This window comes from Trematomus bernacchii, unplaced genomic scaffold (genome assembly GCF_902827165.1).
Source record: "Trematomus bernacchii unplaced genomic scaffold, fTreBer1.1, whole genome shotgun sequence".
Taxonomy (NCBI): Eukaryota; Metazoa; Chordata; class Actinopteri; order Perciformes; family Nototheniidae; genus Trematomus; species Trematomus bernacchii.
Window position 1 is genome coordinate 2,198,295 of NW_022987910.1, and position 26,969 is coordinate 2,225,263.

The 26,969-nt window shown below is 38.7% G+C and overlaps 1 protein-coding gene across 1 annotated transcript in view; it reads right to left on the reverse strand.

Moving 5' to 3' along the window:
* zgc:172282 (leucine-rich repeat and fibronectin type III domain-containing protein 1-like protein) overlaps positions 1-26,969 on the reverse strand; it is a 154,557-nt gene that overhangs the window by 78,509 nt on the left and 49,079 nt on the right. Inside the window, exon 2 of the mRNA XM_034114937.1 lies at positions 12,746-12,848. The gene's annotated coding sequence lies outside the window, so the exon portion shown is untranslated. The remainder of the gene's footprint in view (positions 1-12,745; positions 12,849-26,969) is intronic.

Genomic DNA, 26,969 nt, shown 5'->3' on the forward strand with positions numbered 1-26,969 from the left:
CGCTCTGTGTCTCCAACTTCCTGAATAATTATACTTCATTATGTTCTGGTCCTCAAATGTATGGGAGGGAAAGAAAAAGGTAAGAAAAAGTGAGATTGGGAGCAAATTGAAATCAAAGCATGAAAAGGCAAGTGAATGGATACTGTGACCATGGCAAGGCACGTCAATGAAAAGAGATAAAGCAAAAACAAAGTGCTCCTACAGAATGGGGTATTTGTCAAAACCAGTGGTGAAGGCAAAGCTTTTATTGGCCACAGAAAAAAACTTGGTGGGGGCCTGTAACTTAGCAACAGCCAATGACACATGGATGGTAACAGTGAGGAGGTGGGAAGTGTGTGTGTATGTGTGTGTTGTGGTTGTGGGGGTGTAGTGAGTGTCTGTATGGGGGCTGTGAGAAAGTGCAAGATTGGTCTGGAAAGCTCACAAGTAATGAATCTGGAGTGTTGCCGTCAATGCGGGTGAATATGGGAGAGAGAGAGATTCATAGAGAGATAGAGATTGTGTTTGTGTTGCATAAAGGGTGTAGTTGTACACTATTTATTTTTTGTTTAAGCCACATTGCAGGTCTCCCTTGAAAAAGAGATCAATGATCTCAATGGGACCATCTGGTTAAATAAAGGTTTGAAATGAAATGAAAAAGTGTCCTCATTATCATAAAGACAAACATACTGTGTTGCTTTTGTGCAAAGAGGGAGAACTGTTATGGGTCCATTAAAAATAACTATATTAAAATAATTATAGGCATTTGTTTAATTTGAACTTAAATCATAATTTGGGGGGAAACCCAAAACCCCAAAGAGCTCTCTCTATAGTCCCTCGCCACATGGGTAAAAGCTTTTTCTCATTATTTTTCATTCCAAAACCTAACGTGGGAATTAACTAACAGGCAGTTAGAAGCAATCATTAAAACATTAATGTGATTAAAGTAAAGTGTGGGAGGCGAAGTTCAACCAACTCTAGACCAAAGCGAAACCATTTGCAGTGAATCAGAGCAGTAGCTGACTGAAACGCAGTAGCCAGGCCTCATTTTAACTACCACATACTTTCTGGAGGGAAAATAAGCATGTTTCTCTAGTGTGAGCCAATGTAATGTAAGCAAATGACCACAATATACACATTTGATGGAGTAATTACATTTGGACAAAGATAATTCCTAAGCATGGTGTTGATAATAGTGAAAATAGTACTTTTACAAAATAATATATATATTTTGAATGACGTCGCCTTTGAAAGATGCATGCTATCAACCATTTATATGTATACCGACATGATATATGGTCAAAACGTATTCAGATATGTTTCACCAATGAAATGAGGACACTCCTGTTTACCTTTCTGATGCTTTAGGTTGTTTTTTTTCCTTGTGTTTCTTCCATGTTAACGTCTAGACATTGAGGCAGGTCAAAATAAATGTATCTGTGTATCTGTAGAAACTCACCATAAATCTTTGATAAGTCTCTTTTGATCTAACCGATAGACTACCTGTTCAAGGTTCAGACACAACACACTTAGACTAGTCTTCCGCTGGAGGAGAGGGGTAAAAAAAAGAACCTTCTGCCAGCAGGGATCCCTCCCAGCCAAAGTTTCCTCAAACAAGAAACCAAATCCCTCTTGGCTCCAGTGGTGCTGTTCTGTAGCTGACCCTGACCTTCCAGTGGGCAGTACAAGAGAGCAGAGACTCTCTCTGCAGGGATCACTATTTTTAAAGCCTATGAAGTGTGGTTTTCATCTTATGAAATCAATGGGACAAGTAAATGCTAGTTCCACTTTGTACCAGGGCCACATCTTTACTCACTTTATTCCAATTTAATTTAATTGTATGATTCCTTATAAAACGATTTGAAACTGGAATTTACCGTGGTTGCTTTAGTTGACTTATTTTAGAACAATGAAATGCATGTTAAACAAAGAAATGCAAATTCAAAGACTGTATGCTAAGGTTTTCATTTTAAAATGAGGAAAGGAAAGTAATCACGCCTCTCTTATATTAACAGTTTTTAATTTTTAAGACATTCTCTTGCCTTCAGACTCCAGACTCAAACACAGCTTTTGGCGATGTATACATCTGCTGTGAGTTGACATTTCCCCATGTAGGACAAAAATGACTCATACATTTAATTCAGGTAGGCGTGAATATGTCAGTAAACATTATTCAACCTACAACTGCAAATGTGTTTTCAGCATGGGTTACAGTTCTGTCACAGCCCTGCTGTGGTAAGGAAAGTTTAACATATGTCTACAGTATAACACAATGACTATAGTCACTATAACACTTCTTTTGCTTCATTTTAATTGGATGTGACATGTAGCCTGTTAGACGGTACCTTCTGCTTTACTCAGTTGTAGAGACAGCATGAATGAATGCAAGTAGTTTAACTTTTCTTTAAGTAGCCCAAGTAGCAAAATCCTGTGCAGTTAAACACATCTGGTCCCATGGTACACATGCAAGAGCAAGCCAACTATGAGCCTTGAGGAGAACAGAGAAAAAAGGAGCCACCCAAGACTTGTATTTCCCACATAACAGAAACTATGCAAACAAAATATATAAATGGATTGATCATTTCACAACCATACACAACCCTCTGTGTTTTCAAATTTGAGGGAAGACATGCTCAAGTGTGTCACACTGTCAGCCAGAAACAAGGATTTTGGAAAGCGATAAAAGTAAACAGCATAGATCATCTAATTTCTTCAAGAGATGGGCACAGGTGCTGATGCACACAGTTGCCCAGACAAACCCTCAACCCCAATTTGGAACTGATACACCACTGGGATCTCAGCCACACACACAAACACACACACACACTATATTTCACAGATCTAAGCAGGGGAGAGAAACAGACATTTGCTAATGGATCTTTTGTTGCATGACTCTTTCAGTCTCCTCTCCTATCTCTATTTACTTCTCTTCTTTCTGTTTAAGACTCTGTCTCCAACTATGTTTCTTTCAGTCTATATTAATCTCACTCTCCTTTTGTGTTATTGTCATCCATTTTTTCTGTTTTTGTTCAGATTATCTGTCCACAAATGTATCTTCTTTCGAACGCTAAGCCCTCTCCCTGTCAGTACAGTAGATAATGAGGTGATTGCTGCTGCTAGCGAAGTGCATCAATGCTTGTCGCGCTGCATGTCAGCGTACAATTTACTCCAGCCTCTGTTATACTGTCATGCTAACCACGCACACACACACACACACACACACACACACACACACACACACACACACACACACACACACACACACACACACACACACACTGCTGCTCTCTCGTCTCCATGATACCGATCATCTATTTTGTCTCCTCTTGTCCTCTTCTAGTTCAACATGAAATGTAATACATAAATCTATCAGTTCCTCTTTCCGCCTTGCTATATAACAAACTGTTCATCTTCTTCTTCATCCCCATGTCTAATTGGGGCCGCTCTGGTTCAAGATCCTTGTTTTTCTGCTTGGATAGACGGATGCAGTAACTGTACGTTACCCGTCTTCTGACCCTCCTGCGGAACTAACAGCTTCCATCTCACTCTCAGCAGAGCTGTATGATACGATTTTCAGCTCCAAACATCAATAATTCTATTTTTATACCCATGTAACATAAAGCTCTGCCTGTCGCTGCCTAGTTCCAACCAGTCTTGTTTTTAACTGCCAAATGGTTTGTGTGAAGTTATTTTACCTTTAATTTGTATATCATTAGATTTTATAACTATGTTCTGTCTGTAGATATGTATTAATGTAAAGGTTAACATTATAGTTATTGAGAATTTGGCAAATTTCAATCAGTTAATGTTGCCAAGTCAATGGTTCTGCTTGATCATTGCAGAGACTTGTGGTCTCAAACTGGAGATGCTGTTGTGTAAATCTGTGACATCTTCCACTTGTTTTGGTTTTTCACTTATTGTGAGAATATGCAAGGCATGGCTTCTTGTTTTGCAGTAGAAGAAGCAGAAGCAGGGACCAACACCTTACATTGTTTCACCAGTTGTATTGTTTTCCATCTTAGCCTGCATACATGTTTTTATTTATATATATTTCTGCTTGTTTCTAAAATAGCTAGGATTTATGCTCAAGTTGAAAATGTGAAACCTTATTTGAAAATCTTCTGTCCCATCACTCTCTGTACTTTACTTTTCAATCTTGTCTACTCCTATCCCACTGATTTTAGTGTCAGGACAACTACCAAAGAGGTAATCATACTGTAACATAGAAAAACTGCAACCTAGTGACAAAAACTGCAAAAGTATCAACAAGCAATGGAGGGGCAACCAGGGCAGTCAAGGGAATATGAAGACCTAGAAGCTCTTTGATCATCAGCTGTTTGATATGCTGGAACAAGCACAGCCAAAGTCAACCTTGACAAATGAAAAACTTTAAAGAGCTAACGTTAACATGTAGATAATAATAAAGGCAGGATAATTGGAAAAGCGATAACCACAACCCAGTGGTCCGATGGGGTGTTTTCACCTTTATTTACATGTGGCCTTCGGGCTCACAAACCAAGGGACCATGAAGCAATACATGGTTTTCTCTCCAGCATCCCTCCATCTTTGTTGCACTCACCCACACATTTTGTCCATACAGCAAGAGTTCTGAAAATACTCACTACTGTAGCTAATAGAGCTCTGACATCAAACGACTCATAATCTGAAACACTGCTAAATATATACCCCTTGCTTTTTACCAAGTTTCCACACATCCTTACTCTCGTTGCCCTCCATTATGGTGTTTTTTTGAATCCCCTTTTATTCTTCCTACAATTTATCATTGTTCTTTCTTTTCCCTTTCCCTTCATTGACTCATTCCTATGCTTTCTTCCACCCTTCCCTGCCTTCCTTCCCCTCTTTATTCTGCTCTTATCCGATGTTTAATAGAGGTTGTAGATGTGACAGATGCGTCTCATTTTGCAGAGAGCAGAAGCAAGCAGTTCTGATTCGGTGATTATGGTGATTGGGGAGTAATAATATTATAGAAAAAAGAAAAGGGGATGGGAGATGTAGAACTGAGAGGGGGGAGATGAGAAGAGAGAGGGTAGAATAGTATAGGCCAACAGGAACATGGGGAAATAAGAAGCAGATCACAAGAGGGAAATAAAGGAAAAGATAAGGGAAAGTACAAAGTAAGAGAAATGAGAGGAGAAAAGAGGTTGGAGAGACGTGTGTGCCACTTGGTAGTCATCACAGAGAAGCTTTCTCCATTCAGGAACTCGGCGTGCAGCTGTCGCTTCAGGGAACTGATCTCACACACACACACACACGCACACACACGCACACACGCACGCACATACGCACATATGCACTTGTGCTTTGGGCTGTGCTTTAAAATGATCCCTGCCGCTGGAGAGGCACACACAGTGAGCTGGCTGATAATAATATTATCCTATGGCCTTCATATGGTAATATGGCTTTATTGCTATGAAGAAATATTAATATTAGGGCTTTCAGGAGCAGCTTAGGAAATGACATGGCTGCCATGGTCCTCAACTTCAATAGAATGTTAAAATGCCTTATTTATCTAGGGTCTCTGTGTGGGCAATCTATTACGTTATTTACCTTTGCATTGATATGATCTGGCATGTTGTATAATCACACATATGAGATGATGAGAGGCACAAGACATACTTTGAGATGCCAATGAGTGGGGGTGAAGGTCACGGCTCAGTGGGGTAGACTGGCGTACATCTGGACAGAGAGGGTTGTGTTATAGGCTCTGCCGTGACGCAGCAAAATAAATACACAGCATGGTGGAAAAAGAACAGACTCAGACATTTGTCTTGCATGTTGGATGGTTAACAACCCCTCCATGTGAGGTCGGCCAAGACACTAGGGGTTTTTAAATCCTCACTAAAAACACACTTCTTCTCCCTGGCCTTCTAGTCAGAGCGGAGCATGACACCTGACTATTCCCTGTGTTTGTGTTTTTTATATTTATGTTGTAAATTATTGTCTTTTATTGTGATTGCAGTAATGTGTTTTTATTACATGTACAGCACTTTGGCTCGACCAAAAATCGCTTTTAAATGTGCTATATAAATAAAACTTGATTTTATTTTATTTTATTTAAGATTATGTTGTGTACAACAGCAAATCAGAACCTGGTATATGAGTGTAAAGTTTGAATTGTAATCAAATGGCATGCTAATTTGATATCGACTCCATGTATGTGGTTCTAACCCCTTTAACTCCCGTTTTCTCATTTCACGTTCATAAGTATGAATACATCCTTATTGAGCCTATTTCAGACATTGTTTTGTCCATTATTCTCTGTCCTGGAGCTCTAACTGTCAGGACCAAGGTGATTTATAATGTGGCTGTGAAGGTCAATCCCCAACATTTAATACCAGTGTGCAGGAACCTCTCTTTGGTGGACTGATGGTCGATGGTTTACCTCCACTGATCAGCCTATTTGGCTGCCAACAAAACCCCCCTTTACTACAGTTTTTACAGCCTCATTAAGATATTGACTCTCTTATTTACTTCCCTTAATTTAAGTGTGGCATTTCAGTTAATGTTTATCTACATACTGTAGGAGTAGTTTTCTCTTTTGTTTTTAACACATTCAATTAAGGAATGTGTCAGAAATGACCCATTTAGTGTGTTTTCTGTAGGTCCACTGAAGTGGCATTTCTCCAATGCCACGACTTCTCCTTTCCCTCACGAGATTAAAATAAATAATCATCAATCCTCCAGTAATGATATCCATTCTTCAAGAAATGGCCTGTTAACCAGCTGAGATCAAGAGTATCCAGCTGCAGATGCATTCTGCCTTAGGGGAAAAACCGGTCCAATAAAGTCATTGACAAATGTACTTACAAGAGAACAGTTGAAATCATAGGATATGAATGGCATTCTTATTTACTAGACTATATATATATATAAATATACCTGTGTGTGGGTTATTTGTTGCCACATAGAGCTCACTAAGGAAACAAGTTGTAGTCATTATTCGTACTATTAGACTGCAAATTGACTGCATGTTATGCATAATGACTATCTAACCAAGGTAGAGACCGTAATGATTTGGGGCTGATTACTGTGGGATTGCTGTCGCACACTTTTTAGTGGGCTTAATGAACTGTCAAAGTAAAGGGAGTTGAATATAAGCAGGGCAATATTAACAGCTTTTGACTTATTAATTAGGGTTTGATTGACAGCTTCTACTTCTACCAAAATGTATTACACTAACCTGGTAAACAGGCCAGAGATGGCTATAAACAAACCAAACAGGGTAGCTTTGAAAGACCCTTTACACAGCCAACATTGAACATGTGTTCTTTAGATGATCTGAACAGCAGCACTCCTTTAACATAATTTGATACAAAACAGTGCCAACACATTTTCTATTTGTTTACATATAGATTGCACATACATGTATACCCACAGTTGCAAATGCCTTTATGTATGCACACCCACAGACCATCTAGTGAATACATTTGTGTGAGTTTGACGACAGATCATTTTCATTCAATCATCTGGAATAGGATAAGACATCAGAGAGGATGGATTCAGAGATTACATGGTTTGCTGTGCTTTCTTGGTTGCAGAGTAAATAAAACAAGGTCCTTGAATATACTTAAGGCTATTGAGAGCTTTATAAGTATCAGGGTGAGATAAGTGATGTCCTTGAAATGTCAAAAACAGCACAAATCGTTGTTTCACTGACAATCAAAGTTGTTATTTATGGTGGGAGAAACCCTGTTATCAAATATGTTTAAACATGTTATTTCAAGTATTTCTGTGATTGTAATGGTCAAACATCTTGACTTATTCTGACATTTGCATATGACTAAATTGTGGCAAAAAATATTTTTTAAAACATGTATGTGTTTCTCCTATAGAAACAAATTATTGATGATTAATGAGCAACAGCATCATCTTATAATGCCTACAGCGTGTAAGTGTGTCAGAGCTGAAAGACTCCACAATATCGCTGGGCCACAAGACTGGACAGCAGAGATGTTTGAATTTGAACACATATTACATATCATAGAGTATCTAAGAAACAGCATGCATTTTTACTGACATTATTATCTTTGAGTTCGCCCACTGTGATAAAAAAAACAAACATGCATGTTTGACACATTTGGTACATCTTAAACATGTCAGGCACACATATACAATAGCCTTCATCAGTGATGTGCAGTGTTTATGACATAAGACTTGCGTCTGGTCAATTGACGTCACCAATTGATGGTGTACGATTTCCATAATTGGACAGCTCTGTAAGGCCAGCTGCATACTCCAAACTAAATTGAATCTGGCATGTTTTCACAAACAAAATTACATGTTGTGAAAAATGGCACCACATTTGGCATATTACCATGCACAGGCTGACAAAGCAAACTCGAAAAATGCTCAATGCTTTGTTCACTAATTATTGATACATTGTCTCCTAAGACTAGTCAAGAGCCTCATACTCTTAAGTTTATCTCTTGGCTTGACAAATTACCTTATCCTCTTAAGACTACCAAGCTCTTCCAATTGTACAAGATATTAAATATCTAGACCTAAGTATTCAATATTTATGTTGACATCTAACAGTGCCCTCGTTGCTAGAAATCTGAATCTTCCTGACACATCTAAGATCAACCTGCAGTATCCCAAAATAAATGGCTATGAATCAGAATAAGTGGATATGCATTGTTTCACACAAGTACGATGTCAACCTGTAACTTTAAATGAGAGATGGTGACTTCTTATTGACTTGAGCGCTTTTTTAACTGTGAATAAAAACATAAGAAAAGGTGAAATACTGCTGATTGAAGAGCATAAAACCCATATGTGAACTCTATGTATGCATGCGTACACATACACGGCACTTACAGTATAATAAGATAGCAATTAAAACCACATACGCATACACACACACACGCACGCACGCACGCACGCACACACACACACACACACACACGGAATCAGTGTGACCTATTCCAGTCTTTCTATACTTGTGAATTTATGCATCTAAGGCGAGGACAAATACGGCAAAACGCATCGGAGTAACGCAAATGCAACCGCAAAAAACCTCCCGTCCCCACGCAATATACACCGGATTGTATCAAGCTCCACGAGACGGCCCCGTTTACATCCAAACGCTGGAAAAGCTGCAGTACATATGCCGAACCTGTACGTGGCGCTGTAACTTCCTCCACAAAAGCAGCAACTTCCTCCACAAAAGCAGCGAAGAAGAATGGTTGTCATGGCTGCACTTCTGTGTATTCTCCGCGGTGGGGGCCGACAGAACCGGGCAGAGTTTTTCGCCGGTCAGCGTGTGTTAAAGTTTAAATCTTCCGGACAAAATTATAAAAGTGCCGATCAAAGGTCTTCATTGTTATTTATTGAGCTTTAAAACAAATGAATAACGACGATATAATGATATATAATCATACACGGAGCCTGTCTCTTTTTCCTCTCTTCTCACAGCGTCAGTGTCTGTCTCATGCAGCAGCTGATCCTGTAATGAGTGACCCGACAGTAAAAATGAACATATTTATAACTAGTTTAGGTAGTTTGAGAGGTAATTAAAATAGCTAAGGGTGATGATCTGACTTGAAGTGTGTGTTTTGCTCCCGCTGCATCACAGCGGCAGGAGCTGCGTGTCTCCGTCCTGTCAGATTAGACTTCACTCGCGTTTATGTCCATATCGAGATAAAGATAAATAATCTGAATTCAAGGAGGAGCTCCTGTAGATGTTGCACAAAGAACTGTAGCATGGTCAGTAGCGACTGGAGCACGATAGCAACCCCGTGGGGGAGAGGCAGGGAGAGGCGGGGCTATGAAAACGAATGACCGTATAGGCGACTCCACGGCCCCGTTGGACCCCCCCAGAGCGCTCAGTTCCCAGATCTATCCACCTTTGGACCCGTTGTCGTTTGCGGGGTCTGTTTCTACGTTTCCCTTACGGCGTCGTGGAGCTTAGAGGGCTATACGCATGAGAAATATGCGGATTCAACCAGTTTCCGTCCTCGTGGAGCCGGGGCGTTAAACTCTAGAGATGTAGACTTCAAATATCCGATCCTCCCACATCAATCCCCTTCAATTTCCAAGATAACTGATCTTAGATAAGTGGAAACTTCTTTGATAGCATGATGCCTACTTTATTCTAATCTATGAACATATTTCACAAGGGGATAAAGAAATAGAAAGATGCTGTATTGTGACAGATACCAGATAGTTCAAATGAGAAATGTTGAGTTATCTTTCAAATTATAAGGCAGATAAGAAGATTGTTGTTTGACTCGATGTCTCGTTGAAAACTATGTAAAAAGTTATTTGAATGTCAAAAGTGAATAATTTGAAGTTGCATCAGTGTTGGATGAGTATATCTTTTTTTTTTCTCTGCAAGGTTGAAACTACTTTACTGAAATGTAAAATATCTTGGATGTTTTGCCGTTTAGCTCACTCTAATAAACTGCTCAGGGCATATGTTTTACTTGGGTTTTTGCAGAAAATAATACATAGCCAGAAAGGAAGGGAAGGCTGCAAGCAGGAGGGGAAAACATACAATGGTGGTGCAAATTGTACCGCAACCTCTGAAATGTTCTATGTATAACATGATGTGTAAGCCAGTAAATATACTCTGATACGTTAGCTGTAGAGAGAGTGTGTAGCAGTCATAGGACCTTTTTTGACTTGACTTAGATGCAGTTCAACCTCAGTGAAACTACCCATAGCCACATTTACTCTGATTGAAACAAGCATTTATGTCCTTGTTTATTGTTTTTTAAATGTTTCTTGAACTGTAACTAAAATGTACAGTTGCATTTGAACGAGATCACTATGCCATAGTAGCTGTTTTTATAGACAAAGGAACATTATGAGAGAGCTTCATTCTCATAATGTCTATAAACAATGAAAATGCTGACTCTCGTAATGAATAAAACACTTATTTATGTTACAAAAACAACAGTCAGCTGACTGTGTAAAACTGAGAATAATATAAAAAAGTACTTGCCCTTAAAGTTTGACTTTAAAGTTAAATATCAGATAAAGGATAATCTTAGGAGAAGCTTTTATATTTTTTCTTTAAGATTTGAAGTTATTTTGTGTTTGATGCTTTTCTGTTAACTATATAAGTATAAATACAATCTCCTTATCCTCCACGTACAGCCAATGTGTGTTTTGTTGAACTAGGATGAAGTTAGATAGGATCCCAAAGTTTGCACATGCAATGCATACAACTATTACAAGAAGGGGGATTTAAAGCAATAACAGAATATACCGTTGGGAGAAATTGCTCACCTCCACTGCCAAAAGATGTTTGGAGAACTGTTATGGCTTTAACTGATTGTCTGACTAGTCTTTAAGACCACTTTTTGAATGGCTGCCAGAAGTCCCAAATGTATGGGATTTTGAACAGAAAGAAAGGTCAATCAAATAAAGTTGTAACCTTCTGCTCACTTGAAAAGCCAGCCAGTAGAAACTAAAGAGATAAAGGAGCATCTGGGGTCGAGGTTTTACTTGTTGTATAGTGACAACTATACACATGTATACTATCCAATCAATTCATATATTGATGTTTCAATGTACAGAGAATCAGTGCATATCTGCAGTTTATCTTTCAAGCTTTATAGATCATGTTGGTTTCAGTATCTGAAATATTTATTTATGTGACCTCTGTTCCAACTGGTCTAAAGGGTGAAGCAAAAAATAAATCTCCACTGTCTACAATCTGTTCCTGTGACAACCCAGCAGGTTTATAAACATCACAGCCTATGCTACACTATACATATTTGTAAGAAAGCAAAATGTGTAGTCCAATAGATGAATGACAAGATTACATTTATTTTGCATCTATATATCTAGCAACAATATTAAAGCTGAATAATAAGATTAGTCTAATATTGCTTCAGCCAGCACTGAGGTCTCCCTTCTATGGCAAGTGTGAATGTCCTACTAAGATACTTTGTTATAGTATTTGAGACAACAGCAGGGAGGTTTGACAATTGATGATCTGTAAGTTATGTAACTATTTTGATGAAATCAGCTTCGACAAAGGTTTTGAGTATACTGGATGTATAGGGTTGTACTCCCTCTTCGATTAACATCCATCCAAATATATCAATTCCACCATCTGTGCTCTGCTGAGCTGCCTCGGTGTAAACCTGTCTGGCCTCCGTACTTTCACAGCCCTGCTAATTTGTCTCTGACAGAAGCAGAGCACAGAGGACCGCAGTGCTGCTCTTATCAGACATACACACACAGCCACAGCGAGACAGCATACATACATGGAGAGATTTACATCCACATGGGAATAAGTACACTCAACCTCTTATTAGTATGGAACATCGGGGAGGCAACTGCATACATTATAAACCCATTTACTTTCACACATACTGTACACATGCATATGAAGGATGTTTAACAAACTCATGCCTAAGTACTTAAGGGGAAAGCAACCATAATACAAAACACATACATGACTATATTCCAAAAGTAAATCAGGAACTGGCACGTCAAAACTAAAACTAATATTTCTAGTTTGTTAGTGTTAGGAAAGTATATCATGTCTGTATTTTAACTGTATAATCCACAACATTAGGAAATACCCTATACGTACAGTATCTTACTTCCCAAAGGGAACCATTAACATTTTATTAATTTACATTGGCAATAAATGTTTCAGATTCACTTTAAAAGAAACAAGCAAGCACAATTCTGAACAGAGTTAATGTTGCATCGCTCCATTGGAACATTTAAAAAATGCATACAGGGCAATAAGCAGAGTAAAAACGGTTACTGAGTCCTTGCTTACCTCTATGAGGTCTGCTGTGATTTATTAGGACTCAACATGAAGATACATAGTTGTGACTGGTAGATGCACTGAAAAGATGGCCCGGGGATATAGATCCAAAGACCTGAGGAAAGAGCACAGAAAAACAAGACATGGGTTAGTGCGTGATTGTTTATAGGAAAGTCTAAAAGCCACACTTGCGGCTCTGTGAGGCTACTTAAGAGGATCAGTGCTTTGAGCTAAATGCTGACATTAGCTTGCCAAAATACTCATGATGACAATCTTATTATGGAAATATTTAGCAGATATAATGTTGACCTTGTTTGCCTTCTTAGTTAAGCATATTGGCAAGAACACTTGTCATTATAAACCTGATGATAATGTTGGATAATAATCTAGGGGATTACTAAGTGAATGTGTGTACACTATATTTGCAATCCATCCAATAGTTGTACAAATATTTCAGTAAGGACTAAAGTCGTAAACCATGTGACATTTGGGCTGATTTGTTCACACGTAAAAATAAGCTGTCCAACTAATGTCCAAGCCTTCCTGCCACCAAAGGCTGACACTTCTTCTTCCTCCATTTATACAAAACACAGAAGTAGCTTGGCTCACTTATCTGCACAAATATCGGAACACCCCAGCTTGGTGCTCATCGTCCAAACTCCTATAAGATGGGGTTGCGTGGCTTTCAACCCTATTCCCTGCCACACAATGTCTCAACTCGATAGTATATATATTTGTATTTATATTGCAATAAATCTATACTACAAGCTGTCTAAAATAAGACGTGAAGACCCCAGTTAGAATCATGACAACGGGAAACCTATAAGTCAGAGCACAATATCAATGTTCAATGACTGAACTGAAGCATTTGGGCACTGATGCAAAAGTTATGTCAGTTTTTAACAATTCATCCCAATAAGAATTAAAGTACTATCAAATTGAAACTGACAGTTTGCTTCAATAAAGGACAGTACATAGCTAAACACAGACACACACACACACATACACACACACACACATAGACACACACACATCGAACAGGTTGCAGACACGTTGGCAGTCAGTATTTCAGCTGAGCTACAACACGCCGCTGCAGGTTATTAGAAAATCATTACTCCCACCAGAGCCCTAAAGTCGTTTCATCACTAAGACATGAAACAGCAATGTGACACAATAGTAGGGTAGCTGATTGTTTGTAGACATAGAACACGGTGCCGTGCAAATAAGTTGTCCACCAACGTCTAATAATGACAATCGTAAGGATGATATTACATGTTCTTTCTCACTAACTTCCTTACAACATGTCTCAATGAGCAGTGACCCGAGCAGCAGTATGGACAATCTTTGTGACATGCTTGTTCAGGTTGCCAGGTGTAATTGTTGTAATTCATATGACATATTCAAATGCTGATTTTTACTTACAATATGTTAATTATCTTCACAAGAGACATCCCCACTTTCCCTTCAAAAAACTAAAACATGTACAACATACTGTACATGCACACACACACACTTTTCAGCTCCACACTTTATTCTGCCTCTTACCATCAAAACAATTATACACAAGGGGATACTCTGTGGTACTGTATGCTGATGCTGCAGCCATGTTTAAGTCCTTTATGGCAGGTGCTGCTAGCTTCAATGAGATACTTTAAATGATAGCAAACCTCAGAAGAGTGTCTTTTATAAACCACCAGGGCTCCATCTTAAAATACTATATTGCCAATTGTTATCTATTAAGCCTTGTAGGTCTTGAGGGAGGTAAAGTAATTTGTAATGATACTAATTTGTTACCTTGTATTCAGAATTTTTAACCTGGAATGACTTAATTAATCTCCTTAACTTAATTAACTGTGGGAACATTTTGTGCCCAGTGAATTGCAAAATTATGCTCATGTTCAATTATTTGATTTGCCTCCTCCTTTCTCTTTTGATCAGGAGCACATCTTCCCTCCTTAAACCCAACCTGTGTTCATTTGAGGTGCTTTTTTCATTTTGTTTGAATGTGAATAGATGTCTTACCTTTTGAAATATGAATACATTGTTCACATAGTGTTTTGTTTACTACCCAAAGTCCAACATAAACACACATACTGTAGATCAGCCGGATATCAGAATGCTGTATGAAATTCATACAGTTAATTTAGACTGTATATTTTATGAAAATGCAATGTCTATTTTGCAAAAAAAAATCCTAAACAAGCCAGCACAAAGTAAACAATGACAAAACAATACTGAATGCAGCATTACAATGGAATTATCAAGACTGTATTACATTTTTAAAGTTTTCGTCGACTTTGCTAAAGCAAAATTCCAATTAAATTCAACTTCTCAAAAATCACTTTTGCTTAGATTTATTTTAATCCTTTCATTAACCATCTTTAGGTCTTGCCCTGTAATTGTATAACAATGCCTTATCGCCAGCATCACACTGCTCGTCTGTATTGTATGATCTTGAAAGTCGTTGGTATTCTCCTCAGTTTGCCTCTATATTTAGCATCTGTTCTCTCCACTCAGCTATTTTAGATTGTGGTGAAATGACCTGTCAGTGAGCCCGGTGTGTGCGTATATATGTGCATGTGCATGAATACCAAATAAAAGAGGGACAAAGGGAAAGTGTCTGTTTAAGTACAAAGCAGAAGGTGTGTGAGTGTGTGCATGTGTGCATGTGTGTGACATCTCGCTGATACTTTAGCTTTGAACATAAAAGTCAAAGAAGAAACAAAGACTAATGTGAAAAAAGCAGCGTCAGAGGTCTCAATGATTATTGTCAGAACAGCCAGAGTGAAGCACACACCCTACTGCTTCCTAAACACAAACTCACCTGCTAGAGTGTTTGAACTGTTGGCTTTTCTTTTTAAGAATGCAGCAAACTACTATTTTTTTCCCGGCAATAAATATATTTTCTTACATTCCTTATGCTCTCATATCAACTATAACTTGACATCCTCTCTTTGATACACTTGTTATTTTCCATTGTATCTTTTCTTATTATTATTTGGTTTAAAACCCAATCTCACCTTTCAGCTGCCAAGTAGAGCTGCAGAGTTGTGAATAAATGCTAACTTGGACTTATCAGTATTTTATTTAGATGGCAAAGTGTTAACTACAATACTGCATGTTCTCCTTTATGGTTGGGTGAATAAAGATACATATACACATATTTTTACATATAAAATACACTCAAACAATTAGTTTCTGTCTCCTATGCTCTGTGCGTGACACAGCATGTGCTGTACATGTACCTGTCAACATGTCATTGAGCCTGCAGGTTTTTGACTGTTCCTGCAGAAACTGTTTTTCAATTTTCCTACACCTGTATAAAACCTCAACCATAGACCACACCAAGCATGTCACATTAGCATCATATCAGCGAGAACAGATTGCCCGATAAAAGCAAGTTGAATTTGTAAATCGAAACTGATTGAAACCATCTGCTGAAACATGCTCTTGTCTCACACTCTGTCATGCTTGGAGTTAACATCACGGTATAATGTTGCAAGAGAGGCCTTTTATTTAACATTTAACAACAGCAGGTGTGAATTATACCTCAAAATGTAGTGTTCAATACTGTCACTGACACTCAGGGCCATTAAATGATTTCACTTCTTAAAGTCCTACAGTTATCCTATGGTAGATGTCATGTTGGATTGAAAAGCAGTAAAACTATTTAGACATTTTTAAGGGTTGCTTTTATGCGTGTGAATTAATTACTTATGTGTATTAGACATTTCAAGGCTAAGGCCTTTCACCTGAAATAAGTTGCTCAAAGATGTTACTGCTTATCTGTACTTCAAGCAAATATTACAGTAAGACTGAATAGATATAGATATATAATACATAGATCGGGTATGATTGGCACATACAGTAAGTTTATTAGTCCTTAGTCATAGGCATTTATAAAGAGGAATTCTAAAACATGCCCAAAATATTTCAAATATAGATGTTGTTTAAGTCTTTTATCTACAACAGAATATGTCAGCATTAAAATGAGATGTGCTTTCTTATGGCTACCTTTTACAATTGTTCAACTTAGAGTGTACATATTTCAGTATAAGATATGTTGTTGTCTTTGGGCAACTTGCTCTCATCTTCCCCTTCTCTGCTCCCCTTCTCTTCCATTTCCCATGACACACTGAATTGGGCTCATCTAACCCCTCTTTGTGTACATGTACTCCTCTTTCTGTCATCCATTCCACTCTGTTTTTAATCTTTTTTAAAACACCACTGCCACACTCCCTGCGCCTTCCTCTCTGTTTCAGATGCAGTATAATTATCCGGTCATCATTATCAGAATCATTCTGTTTCCTCATTATAAACCCATCTGCTCTGCACTGCTCTGCAAACCAACCAACATGACATGAACACAGCCATACGGATACTGAAGCACACATACATACACACACACACACGCATGCACGCACGCACACACACAGACATACTCATCTCCCTTTCTATCTCTCCATGTCCCTTACTGTCTCATCACAGGAACCACTTTAGAAACTGAACACATCAGTGTAACTGGTGTGAGGTAATTATGTTGAGAGTGAGGTGAAGATGTTCAACTAATCTACTGAGATACATCAAGTAAAATGACTCCTAAACACATTCTTTTGAAAAATAAATGTGGCTTTAAATGATATCTTGAATCGATTTACTTCTAAAGTTTTCATCCATTGGCCTTCAATTTTAACCATCGCATTTAAACACCTGAGAAATGAAGGGGGTCACCCATGTTGTTCATTTCAATGTTTGGACACCAGACGACTATACACATGAGTAGACTCTGACAACCACAATCAAACCCAACCAATACTCTATAACCCATTACTTTCAGATTTGCTGTCAAGACAGTGTAATATATGAAATATGTAATATTATAGGAAAACATCCATACGAAATAATGTGTTAGTGTGAGTGCATATAAGCTGAATGTCCTTGTGTTACAACAAATATCATAATCAGAAATCCTGTATTTGTCCCGCAACGGGGTAATTTACATTATTAAAAATAGCAGATAGTGCACTGCAGATTAAGTGAGGAAAACATTGCTAAGTATGCACACGTTATTAATAACACATAAGTAAAAAACTACCATGTACATCATGGTAATAAACGTGAAATTGCAGGAGGTTATGTTGCACTTGCAAGCATATTGCACAAATGATGCCTTCCTACCCTACTTGTCTGGCTTAGCACGGGTCAATTTGAGTGTCAAAGGCAGAAGTTTAGGGCAAATAATTGCAAGTCTCTTCAGTGCGTGCGTATGTCCCAAAATGATTTAAAAAGAAAAGCCAAATTCTGGAAAAACAACAACAAAAAAGTGACATTTTGAAAAGAAAGTAACATTTTGAGAAAAAAAAGTTTGAGATGCATTGTGGGACATGTAGTTTATGGGCAACGTGCTTCTGTAAAGCGGCATGTAACCGTATAATAAACATATTATATTCTTTGCAAGCTCTTGTGGGGCCGCATGAAGTGAAGTCGCGGGCCGGATTTGGCCCCCGGGCCTTGAGTTTGACACCCCTGTTATAGACAATAAAAGTCCAATAAGGAGAGAGGGTTCACTTGAGACTTGTACCTAAAGGACAAATGCAGAATACGACACACAAAGAGGAACTGTTACCATGGCTACCACCAGTTTGCTAATCATAGAGTCCATTTAATCAACAAATCAAAGCTGCTTTTCTCTCGAGAAATGAATGTCAACATTCAAAATGACCTCATTACACCTGTCGTAGAGTTTTTCAAGACTAAATTGGATTAGAAATGTTAATCTCCTTGATGAGATCATTTATGTTTTAATAGGATACACAGGTCTATTAGTTTTCTTTTTTTCATTTTAATAAAGCAAAAGTTAAGAGGGCAGGTTGAGCAAGGAACATGTTGGATATAAGTAAGCAACATATGACTTTAAATACAAGCAGTAGCATCTAACTATAGAATCACAATGCAATATATAGTAAAGGATGGCAGTCACATAACACATTCCTGAAAGCAGCAGAAATAGTGCATGAATATCAAAGAAATATTTGAGTGTAGTCCATTTGTCAAACACATAGAGTGCCAAATGCAACACATATTAATGAATCTAATAAACTGGAAATGACTAAGTACGGTATATTAGTGAGGTGAAAACATTTTGTGGATGGTTAAATGTTGATGTCATGACCTCTGAAAGCTCAGCTGCCAGCCAAGCCTTATAGCACTACACGCACAACTTCACAGTGGCAGAGTGAAAAATCACACAGTATGTCCGGCAAGCATGTGTGTGTGTGAGTGAGTGTATACACCAAGGGCACGCAGTGATCTGGTCACAGTGCTACATGTGATATCCAGCTCTGATGTTGTGTGATCGTCCATGCTCATACATATGTGCCCAGTGTACTTAAGAACACTAAAGCTTGTAACTACAAGCACACACATGAACATACTGAACACACAGTGTCCTAAATATGGAAGCTGTCACTGGCACTCTCACACATACAGACACACTCAAAGGTTACAGTAAGTTCAAAATATGTCTCACCAAATATGAATAAAATGACTTGATTATTGATAAGTGAACTGTGTAAAATACAGACTTATAAGCAGCACTGCATTTCCCAACTGCTTCTATCACACATGTGCACAGCAGTCACATAACATGTAAGATTTTTGGGCCCACGCATCAACATGTTTAAAATAATTGAATGACACCTATAGAAAAACCCTTACATCACAACAAATGCACAATTAATGTCTTTAGAGGAAGAAAGTGTGTTGTATTTGTCTATTTTCTAAAACAGCAAACGCACTGGCAACTGTATTAAAAATAAGAGCTGACTCATCAAGCTCTGCCCGAACATACATTTGTTATTTGTGTATGTGTGTATGTTTGTTCCTTTGATTTTGATATATATTTTTGATATACTGTAAAAAAAAAATTACTTTTGCAAGTCTTGGTTATTGTTCTGAATCAGATTAAGCCAAAGTAGAATACATTGACATGAATACAGTTGATGGGTTGACAATGTAGTATAGTCTCACTTTAAACAATTACATGTCTTTAATCTCGTCAGAGGTAGGGAATAAGTCATCTATGCAGTAAGTAGGACAGCACATTTGACAAAATATTGTTAAAAACTCGACTTCACTGTTTGAATACCCCTCAGTCACACAGACACACACAGAGGGTCACAGACAGAGACAGATCCGCATGCAAATGAAACTCTCAAACACAGATATGAAGCTTAACATGCAGACACACTTACACACAAACACACACACACACACACACACACACACACACACACACACACACACACACACACACACACACACACACACACACACACACACACACACACACACACACACACACACACACACACACACACACACAGAGAAAGCCCCAGCTGGGCAAGGGATTAGAGATTAGGCGGGAGGAAGCGTATGAATCTATCATACACAACAGTCAATGACATTACTACACAGATACATCTCCAAACAGTCATCCTACACATCAGCAGAGATAAGTATGTTTAAGGTTGTGCACACTAATGTTCACATTATCAGTCTTGTACTGTGTTCCGGCACATAAGGTCCTCACATCTCTGATAAACAATTGCAACTCCAAGCGGTGTATTAGCCTGCTGATAGCGTGAGCCCTGTTTTGCTGAAACAGTACCTTCAATCAGATATATGTGTTGGCTTATTTTATTATTTATTATTTCATTTGTTATCATACTTCCCTTTCGTAGCTATCGCTTAAATAAAGCCACTTTGCAAAAGAGTAGGATTAGTTGGTCTGTCTGATGTTTGAATTCACTCTGCCATTTCTGAATCTGAGGCAGAAGCATTTGAGTTCATTCAAGGGGAATAAAAAGTAGAATAACAACAGAAGGAGACATTAATTATTTCTGATGGAAAGCACAAGTTTCGGTGGAAATTAAACCCTTGGTAAGATATCTGTGTTTTGACTGCAGGAGGATTTAACATTTGTGCTTAAACCATGATAAGTAATTTTATTTTAATAATGAATAAAGGGGAATGACTAATTCATGTAATGAATCCTCGCTGTCAGCAATCATGCAGCTTCTACTGGTTGGACTGTGAAATATAAAGAACAAATATATTCATTTAGTTCAAAGTGATAGGACGACATACAAAAATAGAAGGGTAAGTGAGAAATGGAGGGTAGAAAAGAGGAATGAGGAAGCTAATAAACAGACATGGAGAACCTGAGAGACTTTACTGCATACAGTATAAAAGGTATCTCACCCTTTCTGTCTGTCTTTAAAGTCTGTTTAGTAGCTCAGTGTCAATCAATATGGCTCCATGTGAGCCAGCTTGATGGAGAGAAGCAAAAATGTACTCTTAATCTGAAGGAAGTGATCCCCAAAAGACCTTTTGACATGAACCCATTACAAGTAAACACTGTGGAGAAGAACAACACTGTGAACAAGAAAATTAATATTACGTTACCTATACATCTTGAGCCCCTCTCACCCTAAATCAAACAAAGGTTTCGGTGAAAGCCCTTGGTGACACAGATAATTTTTGCAGGTGACCAGTAAACGCATTATCTGTATTCCCCGCCTCCAGGCCAACTTTCCACATGACTGACGATGATTGACAGCTGTTTGCTGTCCCTTATCGTCCTCTCTCATTCCTGTCTGCCTCTTCTTTCTCCACTTAAAGCCTTAACAGTCAGTTTGTATTTTTGAATAAATCTGGAAAATATGATTGGTCATGCAAGTATAAAGTATCATATCAAAAGAGAACATACTTAAAAGGGAACATACCCAATAGTAGTGGTGTAACTTCACCAATCATCTGATAGTCATGGGGATTACTACTCAGACTGTGACGGTTAAATTATGCTGTGGCTGTGGAGCTTTGTCAGGTCTATGAAATGCCCCTGATTGTTGGTTGGAGACTGCTTAAAAGATAGCTTGTGCTAGAAACTGAGGATGTGGAGTTGGTATTTACCAGGGATTGCCTGATAAGCTTTAGCATTAAGGGAACTGTAGGATCAAATGGTGTATACAAATGACCTGTGGTACGAACTTAAAGTCAGGACATCTCAGTCAATGCTGCATCAGCGTTTAACCTTTATTAACGTTTGTCAGACATGAACATCATTTCCTGTGTTACAAACAAAGAGATATTTAGTCTGTTCTGGCACAATAAGTAAAACAGGTAACACAAAAGTGTCCCTTTCCTTGAACTGCACAGTAATGTGACGATTAAAGGCCCTTTTAACAAATGGTGACATACTGGGCTTAACTGTGCAATTAGAGGTCTTTGATCCCCACAATGTAGTCAATAACACATGCGTAATGTTGCTTTTGACACTGTGCATGAACTTTTGAAGTCAGAATGGCTTAAGCGAGTCTGTGACCTTGACCAAATCAGCCTCACAAGCAAAGCGTGGGCAGGTTGTAGACCGTACACAAAATAATGGTGCAGTACCCTTTCTCTCAAATGGATTCCATCTCCCCTCTAAAAGGCACAAAGGCACCCATGTGCAAAATTACACACACACCCATCAACACACACTACACACACACACATACGCGCTGAGTCTGATCTTGCACCAGCCTCTCTCATCTGAAACAATTTGATCTCCCCCTCTCTCCATCTCCCAACCACTTACAGCACTACTATTTCTCTCTATTTAGCCTGTCCACATCGACGGGGAGGCACTACATTGTGTGTGTATGAGTGTGTGTGTGTGTTTCACTGGAGTGAGTTGATAGGTTGTGATAGGTCTCAGGGAGAAAGCCAGACCACAGCAGTTAACACTGACCTCTCCATTGCATTCTCCCCACCTCCCACACAACACCGCCACCAGTCTCCCTCTCCCTCTTTCATGTCTGTCTATTGCCTCTTCTTGCCCGTTGGTATAGTATATCACACTCTTTGTTTCTGTCTACTGCTTCTCCTTTCAATTTCCTTGTTTTCCTTTAAACCCTGCGCCCTATCTTTCATTTTACCATCATCCCTGGCCCTTTTTTCCTACATTTTTTCTTGGGAGTGTCCGCCAGATAACCAAGTTTGTTTTATATCCCAAGCTCTGCACTCTCCTACCCTCCATTGCCCCCTCTCCATTGTACTTTTCTTCCCTCCTTTCACCTCTTGTCTTTGACCTAAAAAAACCCTCTCGCTGTGCAATAACAGCAATCTTACAGGTTCATTGCTTGTCAAACTGCAAGATGGATCTTTTTAAATTCTTTGTTCACAAACTAAACCTCCAAGACTTTGCAGTATGACTTTTGAGGCGTGTCAGATTTTGCCATGAATGCCTGCTCATACGATGTATATATAAATGTGTTTCTAGCCAGTGTGTTTTACTTCATTTAATTGTATTTTAAGTGGCTGGTTTATAAAAACAGTGTGAGCATTTGGTCTCAAAAGCTCAGAGTTTTCCAATTCCCATATGGAAATGTCTTTTTGTGAGATCCCGTTTGTTCTTACTGACAACCAAACTTTACTTTTTACCTTTACAATGTTTTACTTTTGTGACATCCCATCATTAACATTGTCAATTATATCTAGTACATTTTAATCAAAATCAGTCATCATGACCTTGAGATGATAAGTGTCCTAGATGCTTACCATCACACACATATCATTGCCTTCTTCCTCCATTTTGTCAACCTCTCAATTCAAAATCCTAACACTCTCCCCATTTGGTCATCTCTTCCTCCATCTGTTTCCCCTCCTCTACATGTGTCAGCCTCTCACTCCATTTCCCTCATGTGATCACTGCCTCCTCAAATTGCCTGCCCTCCAATGCTCCGCTCCCTTCTCTATTCATGATCTCCTAATTTGTACATTCAACACTTTATTATCTATATTAATTAATCCTACAATTACTGTGTATATTTAAACTTATTTTTAATAGGATGCATTCACCCTCTTTCAATGACTTCTTCATTGCCATCTTTTGAAAACGTTTTATTTGTCTGTCCTCCCTTTATGACACGACTGTAATTTGTCTTTCCTCCCACCATTATATCTGCTTGCCTCCCCTCACCCTCCTCACTCCCCCCCCTCCCACCTGCTCCTTGTTGCATCCATTCACTGGGCAGTGATCATTTACAGAACTTCATCTGTTTATCCACCCCGTGTGTGTGTGTGTGTGTGTGTGTGTGTGTGTGTGTGTGTGTGTGTTGTGTGTGTGTGTGTGTGTGTGTGTGTGTGTGTGTGTGTGTGTGTGTGTGTGTGTGTGTGTGTGTGTGTGTGTGTGTGTGTGTGTGTGTGTGTGTGTGTGTGTGTGTGTCTGTGACTGTCTGTGCAGTTATAATGAGGGGGCTGGCTGATTTAAACTTTGCAATATAACCCAATCAACCTGTAGTAATATATTTTAAAAAATCCATTTACACACACATATTGCTGCAATGAGCCGTGGTCACTGTGACACACGGTATCCTGTGGTCCATTCCCAACACTTGGTTTCTCCCGGACCTCATTACTGTGCAATTTAATAGGTGAATTTGGTCTTTCAGTGTTGCATCTTGTCTCCAGCTCGTTTTTTGAGCCACCCCCTCTTCACACCCTTTCTTTTTTATCTTTGTCAACTCAGCTTGTTGGTCTCTGTCCTTTCTCGTTCTCAACCCTCTGTATATCTTTCATTTAAAGACACCAATTGGAAGTCTTGGTTTTTAGAATTGCCCAAAATACTGCAATAGCTGACAATAACATATGAATATATTTGTTGAATTGTTGAAGGGTTATTTGCAATTATTGTGGTGTAACACAATTGTTGAGACTCTGAATACACCTGCTTGTTGTCATTCTCAGACAAATGTAATTCTCTGTCAAACCCTCTTCTACATGTCTACTTTTATGGCAGCCTGTCTGTATCTCAATTGTTCTGTCACTCTTTCTCTACGGCTCTTTCAACTTTTAATTCATTTACTGAATGCTTTCTGGCATGTAGATCCTCATATTTTTCCGGAGTAGAAAAATGTAAGTGCATTCACTAATGCTCACATTCAGGGTTGCGATAACATAATAGAGAATTATATGCAACATTTTTGGTGTTAGCATTGAGGCAGAAATCCTCATGAGACACCTATGCTACATGCTGAGTAGTTTCTCAAAAGAGTCCCATTTAGTGAAAAATCTCCAGTATTTACTACATGACGTCTACTTAGGGGACACAAATGGCCTAAGGACAGCAGCCATTGTGCCATTTTGATTATACTCCTATTCAATAGCCAGCTATAAAGACAACAATGTAATTGAATTTATCCCCACTGATATTGCATTCAGCACAGGCAACCTCTCAAGCCTCAAGCCATTTTCAAATTAGAACAGTGGATAATGTGACATTGTGTTATATGGATAATGAAGAACAGTGAGGATGGGGCCACTGTATATAAAGAAACCCAGTTGTTATTTTAGGCTGACTTGATGCATCTCTTTATACCTTATATCTCTTTACCTTAAAGCGCTTTGAGCACCAGGAAAAGCGCTATATAAATGTAGCTAATGTATTATTATTATTATTATTATTATATCTTTACAAAGCCAAATCTGATATTGCCAGGAAACATAAAACTACTTATACTAGATGCTTGGCAACTACAGACTTGCATAAGGTAAATATGGTCTGATTTAAATATGCTAAAATGCAACATCACAAATCAAAGCTTCAAGGCAGAAAGAGAATGATCTCTCAACCAAGTTTTCATATCAGCTAAAAGTCAAATGCTTTAAACATGGACCAATTATGAACTGAATCGAAACAATTGTATGGTTTATTCATCAATTACCACCACACATTGTTTGTCTGGATGTAAGGGCAATCTTGTGTTATCATAGACAAAAATGTAAAATGTGAACTGGAAAAGGGATGGTCAGATAAAGGGGAGGAGTCTTTATTTTTTAATTTATTTTAGCCAAATGGAGGGGTGGTCTGAATTATTAGAAAAATATTGAGGCTTTAGCAAATATGGTATCACATGTGTCACAAAAATGTTCATATTTGGATGGAAATAAAATATTATGGTGCTCAAATGTCTCACCATCAACGATTAAGAAAGCCTTATTACACTGTTAATATGCATCAATGCATTCTTGAATAATTAAGGATACAATGTATCGGCCTATATACTTAATGCGCTTCAGTGGTTTAATGCATTCACAGTCGTGCAGTTGCACAAACTTTATTGCTAAACTTCATATAAAGCAACTCTTCACTGGAGAGCTGAAGAAACTCAAGCATGGCAAAGCCTTCTTTGTAAAAGTTATATTTAGCACTAGGTTCCTCTGGAACTTAAGCATTTGAATAAAAATAATAAAAGAGTTGGATGTGCGAGGCTGCTTAATTGCCTGTAACGGGCCGTCTCCACGGCAGCGTTAAAAAAATCTTGGAGGTGGGCGTATCTGAAGCTTGGGGATTTTTTTGCGATCAACCAATCACATGAATCTCCCGCCCGCGACATACGAAGCCAAAAAGCCTGAAGTAAACTGGATATAAACTCCCCAAAACAGGCGAAAACATACCACTGTCTCTGCCACCTCCCTCCATGCCTGGCTCCTCCGGTTTATATCCCGGTAGGTCTGGTCATAAAGCACCGGGTGATTGATTCGCTACCGCTAATTTCTCCTCCATTTTTTGGAATATGAGGAAATGATCTGCGGGATATCTCTCCCAGCATACACGCCGTTTGATTGGCTAGAGCTTGAACTGTCAGATTTGCGTACACGGGATTTGATTGGCTGACGCTTCCTCCTCAGCTTCAAAAGTTGAACATTGTTCAACTTTGGATCTTGAAAATCCTGAGAATCTCCGCTCACCTGCCCACAATGCATTTCGGCGAAAGCGAAAAAAAGTGACGTCACCCCATTCAAAGTGAATGGGCAGAAGCGTTTCAAGATTTTTTAACGCTGCCGTGGAGACGGCCCGTAAGTGTTTCTTGATTTCAGCTCATGCATATCAACAGTCTTTTTCAGCCTTCCAGTTTTACCCCTTATTTTACTTATTTTTCAAATGTAAAAAAAGTCAAATGAAAGAGTCTGAAGTGACTTTGGAAAGCTCTGCCTGTTGGATGGTGGTCTGCCACCGACTGCGCCCCGAGGGCTTAGTCAGGAATCCAAGAAGAGAATTCTGAATTGCTTAAATCTATCCCGTCCGCGTTTAAGACACAGATTGAGCAGACTGAAATCCTCCTGTAGGGAACATAAGTAAGAACTGATTTATGTGAAAGTATGAGAAGTGTCTCTTTAATGTGCTACAGTC